Here is a 15,078-nt window from a genome sequence, read left to right as displayed (position 1 = left end):
GCTAACAGCAATATATAATAATCGTAACATATATTAAGAATTGTTTACTAAGTATTTATGTGTCCAACCCTCACAACAGCCCTAATATTAACCCCATTTTACGTAGAGGAGACTGAGGCTGAGAGAGACCAGGTAGTCTGCTCTAGAACCCATACTATTAACTAAATACTCCCTTGCCTCTCCATTAGGAAGTGACTAGTATGTACTACATGTAAATACTGTAGTATTGTAGAGAAGAAATAATATCAGTAGAGCTAGGATTTACCTGGGAAGTTCTTGTGAAATAATAAACCTTCACCGGGGCTTTGAAGGATGTGCCAGGATTTAGAGAGAAGGAAGTGGGCATTTCAGGTAGAAGGAGCAAAAACCAAAATGCAGAGGTGGGTATTGGGAATGAGCATGGTATTGGGATCCACAACTGTCTTGACTGGAAGGTCAGTGAGCAGAGAGCAATAAAAGTTTCCATACATTTAATAGACCTGGTAGCTGCAAGGCCCTGATGGCCAGACCAAGGCAATTAGGATTTGCTTACCAGGCATCCATGGTAACGTCTCTGAAAGGGACTGAGAATAGTTATACAACTAACAATAACTCATGCTCCTTGGGCTCTTATTTTGTGCTGGTTCTGTGCTGAGGGCTTTACATGCCTTATTCTACTTAGGTCCTGGGAGGTAAGAACTTTTCAGATGAAGATGCTAAGGCAGATTGTGGTTAGGAAACTCGCTCAAGGCCTCACAGCTAGTGAGTGCAGAGTCAGAATTTGAACCCAGAGCCAGCACACTTAAAGCAGTGTGTGCCATGGCCTCCAATAGCCTTTCTGGAAGGCCTAATTGGCAATAAACAGGAAAGATGGTCATGGCAGCCATGGCGGTGACCAGTGCAGAGATGCCTGTGGCAGCCAGTGTTAGGGGCTGCTGTGATGGGGGATGGGCGAATGGGGGGCGCTGTTGATAAAGTGAACGGGATCCAGGAAACTGGTTCCAGCCCTTGCACAGTCATTAAAGCCAGGAGTGGCCCACAGCTAATGCTGCTCCATTCTGGGCCTCGTTTCTTTTTTGTAAATAGAGATGTTTTAAGCAGATGATGGCTATTATACCAACTTCCAATGGAAGCATCCTTTTATTCCATAATTCTACAAAGATGAAGCTAAGTTATCAGTCTCTAGGGACTGGTGTCGTTTTAATAGAAGGAAACATTTGGATGGGAAACATTTGGATGGGCTTGAGGTAGAGGTGAGGCAGGTAATTTTTAAAAATACATGCACTGATACTGAGTATACGATGAAACTTTTAAGAGGAAATGTAGGCCGTTGGAAATACTGTCTTGGAGTTGGGATATGAAGTGAAACCTGAAAGGGGATTAAGCCCCTTCCTCAGCCCAACTTCCTTTCAATGCTTCAGGCAGGGGTGACTACAAATCCCCATGTCAGTTGACCTTGGGTATCACATTCTAGCTTTGACCTCCTCCATATAGTGACCCAGAAAACGTATTCAACCAGGAAAATATAATAAGAGAGGGTATTATTTAACATCTTCCTTGTATCAGGCAAATACTTGGCACTTTATCTGAAGTAGTGCTCTCATAAGATTCTTAAAGCAACAGCCCTACAAGGTAGGTTTTATTATCTTACATTGGCCACTTCTCTTCTTCTCCAGTACTCCCACTCTGGTCCTAGCCACCATCACCTCCTGCCTGGATTACTGAGGTAGCCTCCTAACTGGTTTCCCTGCTTCCGTTCTGCTCCCCTTACAGTCTATTCCCAACAAAGCAGCCAGAGTGATCCTTTTAAAACATAAATCAGGGATTTCCCTGGAGGTCCAGTGGTTAAGAATCCACCTTCCAACGCAGGGAATGCAGGTTCGATCTCTGTTCGGCTGGGGGGGCGACTAAGACCCCACATGCTGCGGGACAGCTAAGCCCACACGCCACAACTACTGAGTCTGCATGCTTCGATTAGAGAGCCCGCGTGCCGCAAACTACAGAGCCCACACATTCTGGAGCCCGTGCGTCACAACTAAGACCCAACACAGCCAGAAAAACCAAAAACATAAATCAGATCATGTCACCCCTCTGCTCAAAACTCTGCAACAGCTCCCATGGCATTCAGAGATCCTACATGGACTGGTCCCCTGATTTCCTCTCTGACTCATTTCCAACTGCTCTTCCCCATGCTCACTTCACTCCATTCCCACTGGACCCTTTGCCGTTCCTGGAACAAGCTGGGTACACCCCTGCCTTTCAGACCTTTGTCAGCTCCCTCTGGCTGCACATTCTCTGTCAGATGCATTTTTTTTCTAATTCCTCCACCTCCTGGGACTTGGTCAAATAATAATTTCTTAGGGAAGGTTACCCTGACCACCTTTTAAAAAGTGTGACCTGACTTCTTTTTCTTTTCTTCTACAGCTCTCACCATATTCTGTAATTTTATATCATTCTCTTATTTAGCATGTGTATTATTATTAATTTTTGTCTCCCCCTGCTAGACTGGGAGATCTGTGAAGGCAGACATGTTTATCTGTGTAGCTTGCTAGTGAATCTCATGTACTTAGAACATTGCCTGCTACATAGTAGGTGCTCAATAAAGGTTGTTGGATGAAAGGATGAATGAGTCCCCATTTTAGAGTGGAGGAGAGGAGTTCAGAGAGATGAAATCACCTCTCCTAAGCTGCACAGCTAGTAAGTCATAGAGCCATGCTTCAAGCCCTATCTGCTTTGCTCTTCCCACTAGATAAAGTCTTGGGAATAAAAGAATTCCCTGAGAGACTGAGGATAGATGGAGAAGAGAAGAGGAGGACAACTGACTTTCAAGTTTTAGTCCAGTTACGAGGCAGGAGTAAGGAAGAGGCCTAGTTGTGGGGACCAGGAAGGAACAGGATTCTCGGGTATTAAGTAAATGAAGGGAGAAGAGATGTGTAGTATGATGAACACTAGCTTCATTCTTTGCAAAAGATCAAGAAGAATAAGGATAAAGAAAAAAAAAAAATTCAACCTTTAGATTTGTTTTAAAGAGTCAATGGGGACCTTAGAACTCGTCCTGAAAGACATGACTCCATTAGGTTGGACTCATTGGTACTAAGTTAATGGATGCATGATGTAGCTGATTCCTCTTCTCCCCAGAGATATAAATGTCTTCAAATGCTAGATTATGGTGTCCCAGCTATAGTTCAATGACTCAGCTGTTTAACATTTTATCTCAGAGACATCTATAACCCAATTTAAAAACCCAATCTTTGGTGCCAGCTAAGAATGTCCTTGCACATAAATTATTTCAGATTCAGTGCAGCAAATATTTGTCTGAGTGCTTGATCTTTGTAACTAGGCTATGTAAAATTGCAGTCTAGTCTGTGGTAGCAGCACAAAGACAGTCACCCTTGCTGCTGCCTAGAGGTAGAGCTGGGATGTGGTCAGTAATACCAGGTTAATGGGAATATAGAAGAGGTTTGGTCCTGGGATTAACTTGGCACTGATTTCTGCATTTCTTTTTCCAAGAGGTAAAATGGTCCAGATAGGATCCATCCTATCTTTCACCCTCATTTCGACCATATGTTGACACATCAATGATACCACACTGATGATGGCAGTCATTAAAGAAATATCCTGTTGTCCTGTGTTCTCTTTTCCTTCTTCTTCCATTGTGGTAAAAAAACGTAACATAAAATTTGCCTTCCTAACCATTTTTAAGTGTACAGTTCAGTAGTAAGTGTATTCATATTGTTGTGAAACAGATCTCCAGAACTTTTTCATCTTGCAAATTTGAAACTCCATACCAATTAAACACCTGCCCTTTCCCCCTCTGCTCCAGCCCCCCGTGGGCACAATTCTACTTTTTGTTTCTATGAATTTGACTACTTTACATACCTCACATAATTGGAATCATATAGTATTTGTCTTTTTGTGACTGGTTTGTTTCACTTAGGATAATGTCCTCAAGATTCATCCATGTTGCAACATATGACAGGATTTCCTTCCTTTTTAAGGGTGAATAATTCCACTGTATGTATATACCACATTTTGTTTACCCATTCATCTGTGGAGGGATATTGGACTTGCTTCCATTTCTTGGCTATGGTGAATAATGCTGTTATGAACGTAGGTGTGCAAATACCTCTTCAAGACCCTGCTTTCAATTCTGTGGGTATATACCCAGAAATTGGATAGGATTGCTGCTGGACCATATGGTAGTTGTACTTTTAATTTTTTGGGAAATCACTATACCCTTTTCCGTCATGGTTGCTCCATTTTACAATCCCAACAACAGTGCACAAGAGTTTCAGTTTCTCCATATCCTCATCAACAATTGTTATTTTCTGGGGTTTTTTTTGTTTTTTTTTTTAAGATAGTAACCATCCTAATGGGTGTGAGGTAATATCTCATTATGATATTTTTTAACATCTTTATTGGAGTATAATTGATTTACAATGGTGTGTTAGTTTCTGCTGTATAACAAAGTGAATCAGCTATACATATACATATATCCCCATATCTCTTCCCTCTTGTATCTCCCTCCCACCCTCCCTATCCCACCCCTCTAGGGGGTCACAGAGCACGGAGCTGATTTCCCTGTGCTATGCGGCTGCTTCCCACTAGCTATCTGTTTTACATTTGGATTTGGTAGTGTACATATGTCAATGCCACTCTCTCACTTCGTCCCAGCTTACCCTTTCCCCTCCCCGTGTCCTCAAGTCCATTCTCTACATCTGCGTCTCTATTCCTGTCCTGCTCCTAGGTTCTTCAAAACCACTTTCTTTTTTAGATTCCATATATATGTGTTAGCATATGGTATTTGTTTTTCTCTTTCTGACTTCACTCTGTATGACAGTCTCTAGGTCCATCCATCTCACTACAAATAACTCAATTTCATTTCTTTTTATGGCTGAGTAATATTCCATTGTATGTATGTGCCACATCTTTTATCCATTCATCTGTCGATGGACACTTAGGTTGCTTCCACGTCCTGGCTATTGTCAGTAGAGCTGCAGTGAACATTGTGGCACATCACTCTTTTGAATTATCTCATTATGATTTTGATTTGCGTTTCTCTGATGATTAGTGATGTTGAACATCTTTACATATGCTTGTTGGCCATTTGTATATCCTCTTTGGAAGAATGTCTATTCAAGTATGTTGTCCACTTTTTAAATTGGGTTATTTGATTTTTTTGTTGTTGAGTTGTAGGAGTTCTTTATATTCTGGATCTTAACCTTTTATTATATATTTCATTTGCAAACATTTTCTCCCATTCCTTTTCACTCTGTTGATTGGGCCCTTTGATGCACAAAATTTTTAAAGGATGATATGGCCCCATTTGTCTCTTTTTGCTTTTGTTGGCTGTGCTTTTAGTGTCATATCCAAGAAATCATTGCCAAGACCCATGTCATGAGGCTTTTATTTTATGTTTTCTTTTAGGAGTTTTACAGTTTACGCGTTTAAGTCTTTGAGTTATTTTGTATTTTATCTCAGTGTGATTACCTCTCGTGCTTTAAAGATCTCACCCCTAGCTTTTTTGTGTGGTAGGACACAACTTCAAGAGACAAGATTCGTCTTTAGAAAAACACTTGGGAGTCACTCTTTTTAAAAAGTCCTGTCTGCCATTCTTTACTTGATTTGTAACACAGCTGTATTTTTCTTTATTTGTCCCCAGAGTAACTTATAATCAAGGTCTGCTGTAAATTTAATTCTCACCTGCCTTTGATGTTTCTTTTATACCAACCACATAGCAGTTTTCCTAGAGTTGGTGGAGTGGTAGTCTGCACTTTGGTGTTTATAATGCTCTCTTAAGAGCATCCTATCAGATAGGAAGCATTTTAAGGTTATTGGATTCCACTGTTCTTCACTGGCATTTCGTTTTGTATGTGCCTTTCCCTTATGCTAACCTTTTCCCTCACAGTTGCTAGTCTTCCTCCTATATCTGAATTCTCTCTCTTCCTTATATCTTCTCTCCTATTCTTTTTCTTTACTATTTTTCTAGAATATATAGTTTTCACTCTCTGGCCCCTATTTTCCCTTTTAATTTCCTTCCCCAAGAGTATCTTCTACTTTCTTCCTCTGATGTTGTCGTAGAGATTCTCAGATTCTGAATATGAGAGGAGACTGTGAGTTGGCTCTTCATCACCATTCGAGCTTGAACCCTTGATCTTCTCAGTACATTTCTTAGTCTTAGAAATATGTATCCAGAGGGTTGAGGAACTGTTTAGATGCAAGAATAAACAATTCAGTTTAAATATCAAGGAAGAAGCTACATTTTTAAAGAGTTGGGAAGGCTCAGCTTTGTAATTAAAATTGGAAGATTCAGGAGTCCTAAAAGATCACAAATTGAACATGAATTGATAGTACAGATTATTATTCAACAAGCGGTGTTAGTAGCAGAATGCTGTAGGAACTCTGAACATTCTTCTTTATGCTACGCACAATCTAAAATTTTGTTTTAAATTCTGGACTTAGAATTTGAAAGAGATAGGACAACATAATTCTAGGCTCTGTTTATTAAATAAGATAATATTTGATAAGTCTCAAGTGGAAAGTTACACAATGGGAGAGCAGAGGAAGGAAGATAACAAGTGTACCTAGACCAAGCATCACAGAAGGTGGACTACTTGAGCTGGACCTTGAATAATGAGTAGAATTTAGGAGAGATGAGAAGGCAGAATGTTAGTGACAGAAGCTTTGGTATAAGCTAAGATTGAGGGCAAGAATATTTAAGGTATATTTGGGAAATAGTAAAGGGTGTAGGCTAAACTGCTATAAACAAAGAGATCCCCAGATACATAACAAGAGGTAGGCAGACGATCCAGGGAAGATAGAGGCCATCTAGGGATTCAGGTGCTTTCTCCCTGTCGCTCTTGCACTATGGTGCACAAATGCTGTATCTGTGTTCCATCTCACCAGAAGGGGAACGTGGAGAGCACCCAGCTTTCTTCTCACAGACAGGACTTGGAAGTTGTACACATTTCTTCCGTTCACATCCCATTGGTCCAGACTTTGTCATATGGCATCACCTAACTGCAAAGGAGTTTGGGAAATTAGCCTCTAGGCTATGAACTTTAGGAGGGAGATGTTCTCTTAAACCAATTGCTGGTTAGAATAGAGTTAGTTGAAGGGAAGGGGAATATAAAGTTAGAAAGAAAGGACCAAAATATGAACTTTGAATTCCAAGTGTTTACGTAGCACAGACACAAAATAAATACCTGTCTAATGAATGCATGAATCAATGAATAAGTGAGTGAGTGAATGTATCATTCAGATTGAACTTTTTCCTTTAGACCAGGAGTTACAAACTAAAATGACTCTAAGAGGGGCAGACAGATAATATAAATGGGTCATACAGCCGGGTGGAAGTGGGGAGTGAAAGAGACTGAGTAACGGAGGGTAAGTGCCATGTCTAGAGGGCAGCAAACTGCTCAGTTCCAAGTGATTGTTGCACGGGAGTGTGGGCCCTGTGTGGCAAGATCTTGCAATTTTTAAAAAGAAGTAGCAAATCTGGGTTTTATGTGACATCTCCCAATTTGTTAATTTTGGGTCTGAACAATTTAAAAACGGGCCAAATAAAACACATCCATAGGATAGGTTTAGCCTTCAAGTCACTAATTTGCAATCTTTCTGAAGAGGAGACATTACTTAAAATTTTTGGCTCAGATGGTTGGTAGTTTAAGGTTGATCTGGCCATGGTGTGCTGGATACAGCTCTAGCGAAGTGGTTCGTGATTGTAGCTGCACATTATAATCACCGGGGTGCTTTGAAAAAAAATTCCAATTTCAGCCTCCACCCAGAGCTATTAAATCAGACTCTTGAGGAACAGGTATTTTTTAAAGCTCCTTCATGCATTTCTGACGTACAGTCAAGGTTGGTAGCTAATGCTCTAAGACTAATTTTGAAGGTTATTGCTAAAAGGGTCTGAACTGTGGTTTTGGAAGCCAACTAAGGAAAATAAAGAAACAGAGGTGGGAGATGTTATAAAAGAGAAATCAGTACAATTTTGTGGCTTTTAAAAAATGAGATAGTGGAGGAAGGGGGTCAAAAGAGTTGAGATTTCAAGCTGAGGTTTGGGGCAGGGAGATGTAAGGACTTTAATAAATGGTTCCAAGGGACATAAGAAATTAAGATACACAGTTGATGAATGGAGCAAAGGTAAATGTTATCTTATATGCAAATGCTGTGGCCAAATCCAAGTTGAGAATTCTCAATTAATAACATTAAAATATAAAGCTGCACAGTTCTTTTTAAGGGTAATATTGTATATATTTGTGTATAATTTATTTGTTGCAGTGCCAGGAAAAAAACTGAATTAACATTACTAATGGATTTGTTGGGAGTATGTCAAGGTCATTGCTCAAGGTTGCTGGAGAAGAACCATAGGGATCCAAAGCAAATACCTTCCTGGTTAACCCAGTAGGAAGGTTTCAATCCTGCGTCAGTTTGGTTTCTGCAGAGCCTTAGCTGGGTCTCGAGCCTTTATCAATGATGATTTAGCACCACCGTGAGGCTGCATCCAGTCAGTGCGTCTCGTTTTTAACTTCTGAAATGTATACGGAAGGTGCAGTTTTTTGTTTGCAGTTTTAAACATTAAGATGAAAATAGTTCTTTGTTATTTTCTTGGTGTGAAAAAGCTATGATTAAATTACATTTTGTTGTGTCAAGATGATGAAAGTTCCTAACTGCATTTGACAGCAAATATTTCTATGATGATGAAAATCAAAAGAGGAATAAACTCAGTGTTGTATTTTTAAATTCAACTAAAATTATTATTAGGATATTAGTGAATTCTTCTTTATCCTTAAGCCTAAAGTAATGACTCTGTATTAGCAGTAGGATGTTTTATAAAGGTAGCAATTAAAAAACAAACAAAACCTTGACATATATTGCCTACTTATAACATGTCAGGCAAGATGCTAAGAGTTTTATTCATTTAACACATTTAATTCTCAAGAAAAAAAAGTCCTTCTTTGATGAAGACACTTTTATTATATCCTCATTTTACCAATGAGGACACAGATATTATACATAGAGAAGTTAGTAATTTACTTAAGGGTACAAGACTTAAAAGCAGGAACTTTGGGCTCAGTTCACAGCCCCCTACTGTTTAATTATGAAAACTTGAATAAGTTGCTGAAAGTTTACTGTTTAAATCTCCTAGTCTTTAAAATGGGATATTAATTATGTTTGTTACGCCATTGCACAGATTATTGTATGAAATTACAAAGAGCAACAGTTCATTGTCAACTCTAAAGGCTACATAAATACTAGTCTTATCATTATTGTGACTTTTCCTATGAATTCAGGGAATAGCATCAACAATAATAGAAAGAACTAGAGTAAGAATCTTAATTCTGCCCCTATGTAGCATTGTGACCTTGGAAACTTAACTCCCAAGCCTCAGTTTCGAAAAATAAACATTAGTAAAGAAATTGAATTGGCTGACCTCTTAAGATACCTCTCAGTTCTGAAATTTTATAAGAGACTAAGAGGCATAACTAAGAGATGCAGCCAGTTCTCTCCAAAATATTCACCGGAACATATCACTTCAACATGGAATTTCTTTCTGTTCCATGGAATTCTGGGTGAATCTCCCTTAGAAGACCGTAGTGGTAAGTGAGTATGAGGCCATGGCATTAGTGAGCCTGGAGGTATGCAACTATTCATGCTGCATTCCCAGCACTGTAATGTGAGAAGAACCAGACATCCTAGAGGAATTTGGGGCCTGGCTAGTGTTTGCTAGATGCCAAGAGATCAGGGACAATGGTGAACAGCACACAAGTGAGTAACCCAGTAAGAATTAGATATGGATTAGCCCGAATTTATAGCAAGTAAGGTCAGCTAAATGGAGCAGATTGGAAACATTCATCTTGGCAGATTTGCCGTTGTGATGTCTTAAAATTAACTGTCAGCACTGCTGTTTGTGCTCTGTTCTGACAGTATGGGGGCAGATCGTTCCAAGAGTGTGGGTTCTGTGTCCGGCTCACTCATGATGTCAGATCATGTCTGAGCCTCTTGATCTCATTCTGTAAAGATGATTGGCCTGAGATTTGCATGGTGAATAAGAAACTTTACCCAGGAAAGGTGCTGCCTGTATGCTGAGGCCCAGGTGCTTTCCATCTGTCAGGTAGATGAGGTTCTGTGTATTATCACCTGTGTTACCTTGAGCAAGTGACTTGATCTCTCTTGCCCCAGTTTCCTCCCTTGCAAAATAGGGTTAAAAGTGTATCTTCCACATAGAGTTTTTTTTTTTTTTTTGGACCATTAAATGTGTAAAGAGCTTAGAATAGTACCTGGCATGTAGTAAGCATTCAATAAATGTTAGCTCTTGTGGTTGTTATTGTTGTTATTATTACTATTATGGGAGGAGAGGGGTGAGGCCTCAGCAGCTCTTTGTATGTAGATAGCTCTGGCCTTTTGGGATCAAATGCTACCACCCTATTTTCTCCTCCTACCTTCAGGCATCTTGGTCATTATGAAGCTTCAACCTCCTACTCACCCCCAACCCACAATGGTTAAGGCCGCCTGTCCTCCTTCCTGGGACCTGTGATAGTCACCCTAGACTCCTGCACCCCTCTTCCCTGTGAGACTCTGGGCCTTCTGCCTTGATAGATGATTCTTATGTTGTGTTAGAGATAATTCTCCTCTAACTGGCCCAATAATTTTAGTTAATGCACTTCTCTGACATCTTAGAAAGTTTATGTAGGGGAATTTATGCTATGAATGTGTGTTCAGATAAACACAAACAACCTTCTAGTTTATAATATTGTCACACAACAACTTATAAATAATATGTACTTATTTATGTATAATTTGTATTTATACATATTTATAATATGTATTTATAATTATGTACTTATAAATAGTAGTTCCCACAGCACTCTAACCAGAGGAATCTCATTACAACGTATTATGGGAAGAAAAAGGAAGGGACTACAATAAGTTTACAATTGCCCCTGAGACCCCTGACTGCTAAAGATGGAAAAATTAAGCAAGTGTGTTGAAAAGGTAGCACTAGGTTGGGATCATTTGCTGGGAGATGAGCATTGAAGCTGCATCTTGAAGGATAGATATGGTGAGAGGAGTAGAAGACATTGGGAAGGTATGTGGAAGTCACCAAAGATCAGTTCCCTGTGTAACTAAAAGAACAGGGAAATCATCTGAACATCCCTGGCTTTGAAGGAGGCTCTATATGCAAGAACCACAGATGGTAACAGTAAGAAAGGCATGAGAAATTGTCCAACTTAATTCCCTCATTTTACAGCTAGAACATGCCTCTCTCAGGAGTGCTTCCTATTAGCACATCCTATTTTCTGGTTATACCAGATTTTGCAAAAAGCTTGTCACAAAGGGGCAGCAAGTACTTTTTTTTTTTTTTTTTTCCCAAGATCAACATGAATATGTTCCTAGTGCACCTCAGCTGTTGGCTTTTTATCTTTGTTGCCCTGATGGACTTTGAAGCAGATTTCCCTTCTCTGAATTTGGTGTATGTTTCACAGTTTAATTTAGGGACACAGCCAGTGTCGAGAACCACTGAGACAGACACAGAATGAGGGACTGGGGTGAATAAAATTGAGTGCATTGCACTGTGGGGCCTCAATCTGTAGAAGACACAGCGGATATGCCCCTACACACTGTTCCTAGGTTCTCTCCATGCCCATGGTCTCCAGCACCACCTGTATGTTGCTTTCTCCAACCTGGATCTTGCTCCACACCTCAGAAGCCAAACTCATGCTATCTAATACCATGTTTATCATATACCTGCAAATTACTTCTTCCTTCTGAATATCTTATTGCTTCTTTCAGAGAATAGTACCTCGAATGAAAATTGAAAGCTGGCAGTCATCTCAGATTGTAACAAATTTCTCAAGTTTTTGAATCCATCACATTCAACTGGTCCTGTCCACTCTAACTTCTGTCTCTCTCTGCAGTCTTGCATGTTCCCTCCATGTCCACTGCTGCTATTCAGTCTAGCCCTCATCGACTTTTTCATGCAGTAGTGTAGCAGCCTTTTTACTGGCTTTTCTGATCTCAGCCTAACACCTGGCAATCCACTCTCCACACTGCAGTCAGAGCAAGTCTTCTCAGATGCTAATCAAATTCTCCCTCTCTTCTGCTTCAGACCTGCAGTGACCACCCCATCGTTCTTAGGTTAAAGTCCTAACTCCGGAGCGAGGTGTAGGTGCCTGGCTCTTGGCCAGACTCTCCAACCTCATTTCTCAGTTTCCCTATTTGCCTCCAGAGCGTTAGCCATCAGCTACTTAGATTTCTCAGAATGAACTGTTCTCTACTGGATTTTATCTGCCAAGAATGTTCTCTGTTCCTCTCAGTGCCCTCTATACTTTTTCAGCTGGTCCAGTGCCACCCAATCTAGATACTATACCCAATTAGGTAAACCAACAGTACTCTGGAATTTTACATTATTCTTTAAAACTCTAATTCTGTCCTCTTTTTTGAACTCTAGAAATTTTGTTCAAAAGATGTCCACAAAAACTTTAAAGTGAACAATTAGAGTTCTATACTTAAGGACACAGCACCTGCATTCTTCTGCCTCAGCTACCAACTGGCTGCCTGTTACCAATCAAGTAGTTAACCTTTCTGAACCTCGGTTTCCTCACCTGTAAGATGGGGGCATTGAACTAGATGGGATGTAAGGGCCTTTTGAAGATCAGGTCTGTGCTTCTAATCTGCATGGGAATGCTTCTCCTTTTCAAGCAGATGTATTTAGTAAATGCTGTTTTCTATCTTCTTGGTTCCAATGATAGTGCAGTGGCTGAGTTGTTACCCTTTACTGACTCACCACCCTGAACTTCTCTGGTAGGAAGTTGGTTATTTTTTTGCTCATTCAATGTGATAAACTCTCCGCATTGAGTTCCATTTTTTTCTAAAAGTGTAACTTTGTTATTACTGAAGAACTGTATGTCCCCTAGAGAAAATTTAGAATATTTAGATAAATAAGACTCAACAATCACAAGTAATCTTTTTAATAATTTTAGTATCTACAAACACTCCCATCTTGCTACATGCATTCTTTTTCCAGTTATTAGATTTACAAGGAGGTTTTACTAATCAGGAAAGTATTTATATCTAAACACAAGATTATAACAACATTTCAGCTCTGTACTTCAGTGTCAAGGAGACAGCCCTTTTCATTAAAACTGTATGGACATGTGAGGAAATGTTGTTTGTTAAAAGTGATTGATTCGCTCCAATAATCAATTGTTGGGGGAGACTTTAAGCTATAGAAAAAAGAGAGAAGGAAGAGGAGAGGAAGGGAGGGGAGTGAAAGAAAGGAGAGAGGAGGGAAGAACAAGGGAGTGAAGGGACTAGGGGGAGAGGAAAGAGAAGGAAAAGGCAAAAGAGAACAGTAGTCAAGAAAGAAAGGAGAAAAGGAAGATGGAAGAGAGCGCAGAGTAGGGAGAATTACCTAAAACACAGGCGGCAGTGATGGGAACGTTGAAGTAGTGTGGCACAGGCTGGGCTTCTCACAGAGACTTGGGAAGTAAGAATGGACAACAGTGGATGTTTCTGTCCTTTGTTTTTCTCTGTGAACCTCAGGGTGAGTCTGCTGAGAAAGACGGTGTGGTGGAGCAGTTCAGAGCTTGAGCCCTGGAGCAAAACTACTTAAGAGCTATTTAATGGCTTTATGACCTTGAATAAATTGTATAACTCTTCTATGCTCAGCCTCTTCCTCTGTACAGTAGAGAAATTTATGCAGATTAAAGGACTACATAAATTATCAGAAGAATAGTTGGTAGATAGTCAGCACCCAGATGTTTAGTACTGTTATTTATAATACTGGATAGAAAATACCTATAAGTAAACTATTAAATGATCATAATCCTAAACTCTAAAGTGTGAGCATCTTAGATCCTTGTTTGGGATTTAGAGGCAGATAAAGATGATCTGATATGCTCATCCAGTGCCTCTGGAGGATTGGGGGTGCTTGAAACAAGGTCTTACACAGAGCCAGTGAGCAAAGCTGTGTGGGAGAATCCCCAGCTTCACTGCTGACAGCCGTTAAGTATTCGAGCTTGTCTGTCCTTCAGGTTTCTCCTCTGCAAAATGGAGAGCGTGGGAATCTTACAGCATAGAGTAGTTGTAAGTATAACATAAGTGCCTGGCATATCATTGGTACTCAGTTAATATTATTATTAGTTCCAGTTTATTCCCAATTCTTTTATTCATTCCTATTTTTATTAGACTTTGATGATATGCATTCCAAACTTGTTTTTCCCTTAAAATTGTCGATTATTTCTTCTTAGAAATCAATAGGGAGCAACTGAAGTTAAAGCCTCTGGATTTGTTGGCGGAAACCCTTTCCCATTATGAGAGTCAGGGATCTTTCTGGGCTCTTCTTTTCCCAGCTGAAACCACTGTCATTAGTGTTTGACGAAATTGGGGATTCAGCTCAATTTATCCCTTCCACATGATACTGAGTTCAGAATAGAACTTCCCACCTGGTCAGTTTTAGATAATACCACTCGATGCCCTTTTTATTCTCTCTTTCCAACTGACAGCCTTTATTCTGGGATAATTTTATCAGAAATATTTTAAAATTCTAAAGACATTCCATTCAACCTTTAGAAGAGAAGCTAAATATTTCATAAAACATTTCAGTATTTGAGTTTTCTTGTGGCAACAGGGTTAAAACTGCCTTAAACCATTTCATCTTCTCTTCAGTCTTTCTTCTAAGAGTACACACCGTACCCTCCCTTCTGTCAATTACTGATACTGCGTTGCATTTTATAGGTAAGGATGTGGGTAAATGTGTGAGTTGGTTGAGTCCAAAGTACCACTTTTAACTCGCTTTGATTTTACCTTGAGCCTCTGTGTCTTGGCGGCACAGTAAGTACACTGATATGCGGTTAGGAAAGGTGCATTACACTTGAGTGCTATTGTGTAAAAAGCTTAATTAGTCATTTCATATAGGAATTCGGTGTATAAGAATTAAGCAAAAATGGAAGATGAAATATATACGTTGGTAGATGTACATATAAAACCTCAATGCATAAGTTTGCTTCTAAGGGGAGTTCTAATTTTACCAGCTGTCAGAGCCTAAATTAAGCTTCCTTGTGGGTAGGGTGAGAGGATTGCGATTACTCATTG

The 15,078-nt window shown here is 39.8% G+C and overlaps 1 protein-coding gene across 9 annotated transcripts in view; it reads left to right on the top strand.

Annotated features, from left to right (window-relative positions):
- AKAP6 (A-kinase anchoring protein 6) overlaps positions 1-15,078 on the top strand; it is a 594,710-nt gene that overhangs the window by 328,110 nt on the left and 251,522 nt on the right. The window lies entirely within an intron of this gene.

Source organism: Pseudorca crassidens, chromosome 1, assembly GCF_039906515.1.
Source record: "Pseudorca crassidens isolate mPseCra1 chromosome 1, mPseCra1.hap1, whole genome shotgun sequence".
NCBI lineage: Eukaryota > Metazoa > Chordata > Mammalia > Artiodactyla > Delphinidae > Pseudorca > Pseudorca crassidens.
The sequence above is the reverse complement of the archived record's forward strand: the minus strand, read 5'-3'. Positions and strand labels throughout refer to the sequence as shown.